This window comes from Anser brachyrhynchus, assembly GCF_964034855.1.
Source record: "Anser brachyrhynchus genome assembly, chromosome: 4".
NCBI classification, from domain to species: domain Eukaryota; kingdom Metazoa; phylum Chordata; class Aves; order Anseriformes; family Anatidae; genus Anser; species Anser brachyrhynchus.
Window position 1 is genome coordinate 22,197,893 of NC_137698.1, and position 11,431 is coordinate 22,209,323.

Sequence of the window (11,431 nt, forward strand, 5' to 3'; positions counted from 1 at the left end):
ATTGCAGCCTATCAAAAAACGTAGGATTCTGCCTCTGTTAATTAAGCCAGTGCCAACCTCCTTCACGTCCCTGATCTCCCCATCCAGGAAGAGACTCAGATGTCTCTGCAGCAGATCCCCTTCTCTCCATTTTCAGCCTGCTGCAGTGGAGGATGCTCCTTGTGCTGTGATTCCACCGTTCCACTAATGGCAGCACAAATCATTTATGGTATCTATTAACTGCAATACTAAAGGCATCTGGAACATAGGTTTCTGCTTAGGAAAACATTTATATGGAGGAGGCAACTGTGTGGGTGAAGCAAACTCCAGCACGGATATCACACTTTATGCCAACGTTGCTCACGCCCAAACAGTAGAAAGATCAAACACAACCTTGCGGTAGGTGGGGAGGAACAGCGTACATGTTTCATTCAGAGGAAAAAGAGAGAAACCTTTTTTTTTTTTTTGGAAGTAGTTTGGTCAGAAGGATTACTCCAGTAAATTATGGAGAGCATTAACCACTGAATTTGAACCCATTTTTAGTCTTTCTTTATTAATAACTCATTATAGTCCTTTTTCTTAATGTGGAATAAATTAGAGCCATGTTAATCTGTGCAGCTATCTACAGGTACATTTATCACCACCGCAGCCTCTTTGACTCTCCTGACTGGAAGCTGCATTTCACGGGCAACAGAGACTCATCCCCTGCTGAACTCAAGTCACAGTGGCCTTTTCAGGTCACTGGCAGGGTCACTTGAAAACTTACCTTTTTTTACAGGACTGAAAGGTACTGCACAGCTGGCCCTGACATATGTGAAAGAATTTCTCTTTCTCTCTCTCACTCTCTCTGTCATATTGCCACAATTTAGATCAGTGAAAACAACTGAGCTGGGGCCTTGCTGGTATAAAAGAAAGAGGAACTGCTAACAGGATGTTCTTTGTGGGAACTCAAAGCTTTTGGAACTGATTCCTCTTCCCTGATCCAGAAGAGCTCAAATTTTATGGCCTTCATAGCATGTTGCATAGTTCATATTTTTCCAGAGTGCATGAAAACTGGGGAGAATTGCGAATGTGGTTAGTTTCTGGAGGCAAGGCTTTGTTTTAGCTCTAAAATTGGCCGGGTTGGATTCGGCTGTGGAGGGAGAGTTAAAACAGCCTGGTCACCATGATTATTTTTATATTTGCATTTTAATCTATCTTGGGTTTTGGAAATGCACAAGTAGTAACAGACAAGCAACCTCCCCCTCTGTTAAAGACGAGTACTATCACAGAGAGCCAAAATGTCAGCAATTCCATCACTCCCAGCTGGCACCTGGGAAGGACTGGAGAGGTGCTACAGCAGCCACTCTGGGTAGCAGGCACTGGACTTGAGAATCCCAGACACGAGCAGCTGGGCTCCTTGCCCCGCACCTAACGATTCAGTCCTAACTAGGATCTTGTCTGAGCACTGGCACGCCAAAGCAGAAAGCACTGTTACGCCCAGTTTAACGTGGCAAATGGAGGCACAGAGCTGACTTGTCAATACTGCTAAAGCAGTATCCTGAGAGAGGGAAAACCTGATGCCAGTCTTCCTGTCCTAATTGCTGAACCTTTCTTCTGCTCATCATCAAGATAAAAATTTCAGCTATTTATCAACATTAATGATGACCAGTGACTTTTATTAAAAGGGAACAAGCACCTTTTTAGCCAAATACTAATTCGCCTGTTTGAACAGTAGTAGCCTAAGTGCCCTGTGAAGACATCCTATCATGAATAGTTAATAAGCTTTGCAGCTACTTGTACTGAGACGCTGCACGTACTTTACAGAAACACTATTCTCTGCGTGTGCGCTACAAACAAGTATGGATGGCGGACCTACCTAGAAGCTGAAACTGCACAGTATTAGTACATCACTTTTGAGCCTGTTTTTCTTACAGCCCTACAAAAAGGAGGGCATTAAGCTATGGAATTTAAACACTGCCTAAGAGAAAGATTTTTTGTCAGATAAGGTATCATATATAACAGCGACATAGATTCTCACGTCTGTTGTACAAAACAGACTTAATCGAGTCAAATATCTGTAATTTAGTTTATATATAGTTTATAGTATATATATATAATGGTATATATAGTGTATATATATATACTATATATAGTATATATAATTTATATATATTTACATATATAACGTCCTACAGTTCTTAAGCACTTCAACAGTCCCCTAAATGGACTAGATTTTTTTTCATGCAAGTAAGATAAGCCATTAAGATGAGCCATTTTTCATGCAATAATGATCATGGTTTAAATGAGAACAGACTAAGATGATGATGAGGTCACAGATTCAGTGTTCGTACCTGAAAATAATAAACTTTTTTTTTTTTTTACCCTCTTAACACGGAAAAAGCCTAACCATTTTTTATAACCTCTCCCAAAAATGTATTAAGGATTTTGCAGTTTCAGATTTGCATTGCACTGAAAATACAAGTGGAAATTGCGAGTAAGTGGATGAAACTCAGATACAGCTGGAGTTACAGCAAAAATACAGTACTTTCACAAAATGGTCGAATCAATCGAGACACTTTTTTGAATGTAAGTGGGCAACCTGTGACTTTTTTCCTAAGAAGTAACATAAAACCACTCTGTGTATGTTAGCACTGTGATTTTGGAGAGCTGTATATGAATATAGTAAAGTAAATAATATTCCTCTGCTCTTTGAAAAATTTCCCAGTGAGCTCAATGCAATATCTGGCAAGGTAAAAAATGCAAAATATTTTTTGTTTAACACTACTTAGAATTTCGCTATCTATCGGTACAATGCCCTGCTTAGAAGTCACTCTAAAATAATTCCCGTCATAAATAAAACTATGGGAAAATACAAATTTGCAATTATTATTCAAATCGAGTATCTTGAACTCAAAAAACTAAGTTATTGAAGACAAAGATACTGAATACTTTTCACATATATAGTTACAGTCACACATACAGTTTCAGTTACTTTCTCACCACCGTGTTTCTGGGTTCGAATGCTTAAAGTACCAGCCAGTCAGTAGACTACAGAGAAAAAGGGCACATATACTTTGAATGATTAATACAGTTTTTGGAAAACACACCGCATACATGCTTTCCTTATCTTAGAGTACAGCTAAATGATGATGAGGGGGAGATGTTCACAAAAATTCTGGGGGATTAGATGATATGTACCAATGAACCCTTCGAAAGAAATAGCTACCCTGGGGGTGGGGTGGGGGTGGGGTGGGGGGGGGTGGGAAAGAAAGAATAAAGAGCCAAGTGGCTAATCTCACTTGTTTCAGAAAAACTGCTATGCAGAAGTAAGATGAAGCAATAAAAAGTAATGCTTTCAGGTCATTTTACCTAACCTTAAAAGACAACAGTATTTTAGGAAAAAAGTTTAAACCCGTCACTGAAGTAAGAAAAATCCAAATATAATCCACGCCTTAAACCTCTCTTCGAACTGGACTCACTGTGAATTTGGCTTCTCTTTTTATCTTGTGAGATGCACTTCAGTGCACTCCACAACCCTAAAGAGAAAACTATTACACACACAGTTGCAACACCTTCTCTCCTTAATTTTTCATTCTTCTTTCCTATTTTTTTTTTCAGAGACCTCTATCAGCAGCTGCTACTCACTGGCTTTCATCTGGAAAAGAAGGCAAAGAAACAGTTGCTTGCACAGCTAATGCTCCGAACTGGAGCCCGAGTGTCTAATCTTCATAATAAGCAGCTTCCAACTGACAAAGTTCTGATTTATGTTTAATACTTGAGTCCACAGCTCTAAATCCCTCTGGATTACGGGATTATCATTATTTTTAATTAAAATTCACACTTTTGATAGAAAGAAGGGGAATATATTCCTTGCAAATGAAAGAGACAAAAGGAGTAACTCCAAAGAAGATCAATTTGGCATGTAAACATATGACATACAGGACATCTCATAACAAACACGGTAGGTGCAGGCTGTTTGAAACAATCTATTTAGAGTAAAATAGTTCTGTATAGAGGTCTGACAAAGAGAATTGGATTTTGTGAAAAAAATACCATATTGTAAATCTCTGAGAATTGGTAAAGACCACCAACAGAGCAATCCTATCAGTGTAAGAGAACAAAGAAAAAAACATTTTATTCTTGCTAATGATGAGGCTGGCGTCTCATACCTCCAGAAAGTTTAACTTTAAAGTATTCCAATCATCTCATTAAAAAAAAGTTCAAGGTACTTCTCCAAAATGAATCTTTACAAAGGTGTTTCTAAAAGAGGCACACACACACACACACACACACACACACAAGATCAATGTCCTTGTGACTCCCACAGAAAATATTTCACATATTTCTTGGAACAAGCATTATACTGATCATAACAGAAACTATGTGGTTGGGATTGTGTGTTCAGCTGCTGCTGTCCTTCATCTTGTATTCTGCCTTTTTAGTAAAGTGTAGATAACGGAAAAATCACCGTATCATTTTGGTTAGAAATTTCCTTTTTTTCCTAAGTAAAAAGAAGCTGTTTCTTTTCTCCTAATTACAGCTTATTCTCCCTCCTCTTACACTGTAACTAAGAAAAAACAAAACAAAACTAAACAAAACCCAAAACAACCAACCGAATGACCAGAGCAAATTTTCTTTTTACACAGTTTCTTCTCTGGCAAGATCAGAAAAAAGTTTCATCCTTTGAGTATGTCTGTCAAACAGATTTCTAACATACAGTTTGAGAGCATTCATCTAAGAGTACTATATCTGCACTTGTGTATGCTTGTATGACATTTATTGCCTTGGAAAGGTGGCGTAAAAAATATTTCACACTATTCTGATGTCTGGTCTGAGCCACATCCCTGCAAGTAGTATATATATATATGAAATGGTTATAAAAACTATATGTTTAAAATAAATGTTTTCCAAAACATTAGGTTGGATGCTAATTGCAAAAAAAGAAAAAAAAGTCATTGCAGGCTGCTAATGTGATACCTTATTCCCTTTTCCAGAAAAAAAAAAATAAATAAAGAGAAGGTGTTTATAAACCATAAGAATAGGTTTTCTATACATTTTATATACACTCAGAACTGCCCACATTAACAAACTTCCCTCCTGTGGTGTGTTTCCAGGCAGATGATGAATGCCTGGTGATAGGTGGGCTGTTAGGCACAAAACTGAGTGCTGTAGTGCATCTAGAATTGCATTTATGGCACACCTTGAGTTGATTTGTTAGATATTAATTCTCCTAGACAGCAAGTGATCATTTTCCACATTCACCCAACAGTCTTACCATTTGCCAACATGCCCAACTGCTAGTAAAATAATATTAGCAGATGTGACAAATTCATAAATAGGGTGTAGACACTCTGAAGAACTTAAGGTTACCATTTACTTAAAAGGGGAGGAAGGAGAAGAACATATTTCTTCCTTCCTTTTATCCATAATTCAGGAGCTTTTGATGCACTTGCCACGTTTCAGTGAGCCTGTTCACCTTGTGCTCACACGCAGAGCCAGGCCTCTGTACTGCAGGTCTTACACCCACCACTTGGGCTCAACTTATTTCAAGCAAGGCTAACTATCACGCATCTCCAGAATACAATATATTACACAGACCTTATCACATGTAATAGTCCCTGAAGTCCTTCTTCCCACTGCCATGTCCCAGTACTCCATTTATTTGCTCAGCACTCCAGTGCACGGATGTCAGACTGCCACAGACCTACCTGTGTAAAACAGCTCCAGAAATCACTGAGTTCAGTTCTGTTGTTCATTTGCTGTTTTCACAGCAGCCAACTTCATCACTGTCATTTCCTAATTCCATCATCTAAATGATTTCACTAACAACACATTTCAGTAAAGCCCTTCTCACAAGCACTGCCAGCTTTGCAAGCTCTGGTATTATCTGCCAACAGAAGGAACTCAAAGGCTGGCTGGATTCTCTCATACAAGAGTCCTTAAAATGTGAGCAAGTGCTTGGACATTGGGCATAAATGCTATTTCTCAAGGAAAATAAAGACACTAAATACAGCATGTATACACCGAGGACACAGAGAAAAGCTGGTGGCATGACACAGAAGATTTTAGAGTGATGATGAATCAGCACAAGTCATGGGCAAGTTAATTTTCCTCCTCTTCTTCCCACCTACTATGTGCTTACACTTTAAGAGCAAAGCATGTAAAATGAAAACCTAAATGAAAACCTAGGTGGAAGAGTGCAGCCACCTTTAGTACTTAAAATGCTGTGTGACTGGAACAATTCTGAGGCCTCAGAAATCTGTGATGTTCAGAGTCAAGCCTCCTGGAGAAGGATTCAAAGCAAAGTGCAGCTTTTATTGCTAATGTCCTGAAGTTAATCAAATTTATGGAAGCTGTCCTCAAAATAGGTTAAAAGGGACATTGGAATATTATCCCCAATATTGGTAAAGATACAGCATTACCAGTGTGTCAAGGAGTTTATTCTGCTTTCTGCAGCAGTTTTGTGAAATGTGCCCCTGCACGCACACAGCTTCCTGCAGCTTCCCCCTGCCATCCATTACACTGCAGCAAGCATCATCTAAGCCCGCCCCTGGAAGTTCCCATCCATCGAGATTACTCTTCCCTCTTTCCCATTTGCTGGCAATGCTTGTGCTGCTTTAGAGTTGCAATACTCAGCTCAAAGCATTTACGCGGTACTGTGTTGAAGTGGGCTCAAAACAGTAGAACGGTATGGAAAGCAGCTTGTTAAAATCGCATGGAAAATGTATCCAACAAAATATGAATTTTATTACAAGAAAGATCTCAATTCCACATTTAACGTGTTCAATCCACATCTGGTGAACAACAGATGTGAACAGATTCACATCTATGTGTCCATCACCCAGTATCCCAAATGCTGTTTCCTACAGTGAGGATGACCTACACATGCAACCCGGTCATCTAGCCAGGCAAAGGCGGTGACTGTCGAAAGGTGAGCTTCAGGAACTGCAACTCTGCAAAGGACCTAGTGCACAGAGAGCTCATCTGGTTGTGGTTCTCGGGTCTCCCCTGAAGGGAAAGGATTCTGACGCTGTCCCTGGCACAGGGGAACTAGATGGAGGGTGCTCAGGCATATAACTGTACGAGTTCAATACCATACCTCAACTATTATAATCTAAATCTTGGCAGAAGAATTCATGAGCTGAAGTCAATCAGTATTCTTTGCTTTTTTGATTACAGTCATGCTCGCAGCCACTGTGAGGGTCACATTGCTATTTAAAACTCTCCTGCACCAGAGTAAACAGACCAGACACTGACTGATATCCTGCACTTTGCTGAGGCAGAAACAGTTTCAAAGAGGAGGAAAAAAACACACACCACCATGGGCAAAGGCAAAACTGCTTGAGAGAGAATTTTGCTCCAGGTTTTCTAAATCTTACCATCTATATTTGATTCTTGCAAACCCTCCAATTAATAGGGATACTTCCACTGTCAAAACAGTGAGATTTTTACCTTGAGTATTCAGAGAGAGATGAGGTTGGATGTTCTTCGCTGCAAATTTTTGCATGCTGATTAAACAGGCTGAAAACATGTCCCACTGCAAGGGAACAAGGTAGTACCAGTGGAAACAGAGTACTCTAAAAGGATACAAAAACATACAAGAGAAAATGTAGCATACCAGCCTCCTGAAAATCTGAGGCACTTAGTGATGAATGTGTAACTCCCCCTAATGGAGGCAGATTTGAATTTATCTTAAAAGAAAACATCGGCAACTTAAAATCCTAATGCTCAAAATAATAATAGCGTCGTATTACTTTCTCCTTTTTAAGGAATCTTTTAAGGTATGCATCAGTGATTTACAGTAAACATTGAACCATTGTCAGTACAAAATCATTCTTTTTTAAGTGACTTTTATTACATACAGAAAAATCCTAAATATATTTGCATTTCAGCATAGTTATACAGTATGCACTTGGTAACCATTAAAACTCCCTCAAATTATCCTCTGTCAATCACTTCAACTTCTGTTTTAGCTAAACGTTTTCCTGTTTCTTAAAAAGTCAGCAATTTGGTATAAAAATGACAGTGACAGGCTGCAGTGGTTTTGGTTGTGTGGTATAAAGAAATGCTTCTTATGTGCACAGCTGCTTGTAATGAATGCAGCATGTCTGAGGTCTGGTCTTGGACGGCTTCCTACATTTCAGACTCCAGTTTCCTTGGCAAGTTTTCTGGGACCATATTATCTATATGTCCCAGTAGTTTAGCCAAAACTTTTCAATATGAGAATTTGGCACTGTGCATCAATGGAATGGGTTTCTGAAGTCTCTCCTCCCATAGTTACAGCCTCTTAGGAATTTTTGCCCTAACTCTATTCCAACAATAAATAATGAAATACAAAAAAAAAAAAAGTCAATTTTTCTACTACATAACCCCCTTGTAAGATAGGACAATTCTATTTTTATATAATAAAATAACTAGCCATGAAAGATGCCAGATTGGCATCAGAGACTAAAATTACATTTGTCCCCAGTTCAGCTGCAATAGCAGCAGCAGCAATACAGTGGTTTTCAGAGCTCTCGGATTTGAGCTGCTCTAACTTCTGGGGTAAGTGAATTGCTCTGGACTTTGTTCCGCTAAGACTTCTGATAAGCCTGGACGTTGCTATAATTGGTTCGGTGATGCTGTAACTAAGTGTTATAAGGAGGACTGTGATTAAACACTGGATTTTGCACAGGTCACTGCTCAAGTACTCCCCACCCATTTTCAAGCCAGGGAGGCATTTAACCTCTCTCCTCATTGTGGTGAAAGCCTCTTCATCTCACTCCACTACCAAAGCTTGTCTTTATCCAAATACACTGATACACAGATATTCTCCTAATACAGAGAAAATATAAAAAAGACAAGCAATTTAGAATGAAGTTATGGATATAATCCCAAATGACTTCTAGGTTTTGATTATTTATTGGAAATTAAGTTCAGGAAATTTGGTGCTAAAGAGTTCTTTTCCTTCAGGTTTTTGATTTAAATGTGACCTTATATGTTTTCTCTTTTTCTTTACAGGAAGTAGTTTCTAGCAAAATATTCTCTTAAATAAGACTTACCCCGCTGTCAAATTCTACTCTGTAGTGCCAGCACAATCAGTCTAAAAAAAAATAAATCACCAAAACCACAGATGAATCTGTATTTAAAATAATTATATTGTAAGGCAAAAATAGACAAGTTCTTGTATACAAGAAAACACAAAAATAAGCTCATAAGCAAGAAGGACATGGATAAAATAGGTCTACCAGTACCACTTCAGCTACAATCATACAGAAATATTTCTAATATCATGTAAATATGTGGAAGGTTAAAAACTAATTAAAAGCAAAGATATGTGTTACAAAACAGGAAATAAAGGAGACCATCTCAAGGAGATCTAGAACTATACACCAAGTAGCATAAGCTAGAAGTCACGAAGCAGTGCCTGACAGAGTAACAGAAGAGAAATATGAGCAACAACTAAGAAAGTATGTAAGAAAGTTTAAACTTTCCCAAATATTTTGCTGCCTGGGAATTTCACTTACTTTATTTTTAAACGGAGCTAAACCTAAACACGAATACCTGCATACAAAGACAGGAAATTTTGGCAATGCTTAATCTTAGCCTGCCTTATTTCATGTAATTACAAAAAGTCTTTATCGATAATCTTGTGACAGAATCCTTTTTTTTTGTTTTCCCTCCCACATATCTCAGCAGACTCTGCACTAATGTATTTAACCAAGAATCAGTCTAACCATGGTTATGAGCGTTGAAACAAGGATTTTCACATCTGTCTGATCTGGACAGTGAAACTGCCGGGCAGGCCATGATAGAGATTTCCCTTCCAAGTTCCTTCTCCCCCTTAACGGCAAGTATTACTGAGATTTGTTTTATATGTTTGACAGAAAGTAAATTACTTAGATATAAGAGATCCTCCAAAGATTTGTGATCCTTGTGCAAGAGGTTAATGTGAGTCAGGGAACATCAGGGTTTAGGATATATAAGTAATACAAATGCCGTCAGTCATTGTCTTAAGATGATAGCACAATTTTATTCGTTGGACTTCCTTGAAAAAAATTTTTTATTATTACTTCTGGGATTGCAGTTCAACTCCAGTACACAACCTTACTGATGATGTGTAGTGCCTGAAAATATGTTTTAGTATGTAGCTGATTGTTTAAAACCACCACTCACAATTCAGTACTACTTGATGCAGCAGCAGTCTCGAATTGTGGGAGACATAAGAGAACAAATGAATAGTTTTCCCTTTTTCTTTGTTTGAAGAAAGAAACCTCTTTCCCCCCTGCAGCTCCAAATCCTAGCATCCACACTGTATAAAGTATGAAAGAAAAGGCATGAACATACATAATTAAAACGTTTAAACTCCGCAAAGCACTGCACCAAAATGTGTGTGTCTTCAGATAACATAAAACCAATCTCATAGCCTATTTACAACATACACAAAGTCACAGGCTTAAACAACTGCTATATGATAACATGCACCGCACAGCACTAAACTGATGGGCTCCACAAAATCATATACGTTGCCTCCTTAAAATACTTCCATGGTGATGGGTGTAGAAACACATGAGGGATTTGGTCCCTCCAGCTCAACAGAGACAGTGAACTGGAGGGAGCCCAGTGGAGAGCCACCAGGGGAGAACTTGACACAGGAAGAAAGTTGAAAGGAAAGGGGCCTGTGCAGCTTGGGGAAGAGAAGGCTCAGGGGACACTAGTCACCGTGCCTACAAAGTGGTGATACAGAAGATGGAGGGACTCTCTTCACAGGGGTGTATGTCGACAGGAGAGGCAGCAAGCCCAAGCTGCTGCCAAGAAAATTTTGTCTAGATATTAAGAAACACTTCACTATGAGAACAATTAAAAAATAGACTAAGTTGTCCAAAGAAGATGTGGAATCTCCCTTGATGGAAATTATTTCGACCCTGGCTTGATATAGCCATGGATAAATGAAGGCTAAGTCCCACTTTTCTACAGAAGGTTGGATCTGGTGAGCTGCAAGGATCCTTTTAAGCCCTGGCCTCATGTAATTCTTTATTCCTAGTTTCTTGTAGTCTAGGAAACACCTCCGAGCTGAAACACCATTTCTCGTCCTCAAATTACCATTTGTTCCTAGATTATCTTGCCAAACAAAATACCACCCCATAATAGGAGAGGAAAAAAAAAAAAAGAGGAAAGAGTTCAGTCATATTGCTATGAATATTCTTAGTTCTTTACCTACATACTTTCTTTTAAACACATTCTTGTGGTGGTCAAGTGATCCCAGAAATGGAAACTGATCTGCAAGGTTATTTAAGATAGGGCTTGTTAACAATCCTATTGTATTCGTGCTTAGAGTTGCAAAATCAAAGCAAATCTAGTTGTGAACCAGCAATCTAAATGCAGATACACTTACAGAACATCCTAGATTCACCTAGACCTCTTTCCTTATGCTTTGCTAAGTTTCCAGTGAAAACTGGTAATTTCAGTGAAGCATATGGACTGCAGTAAT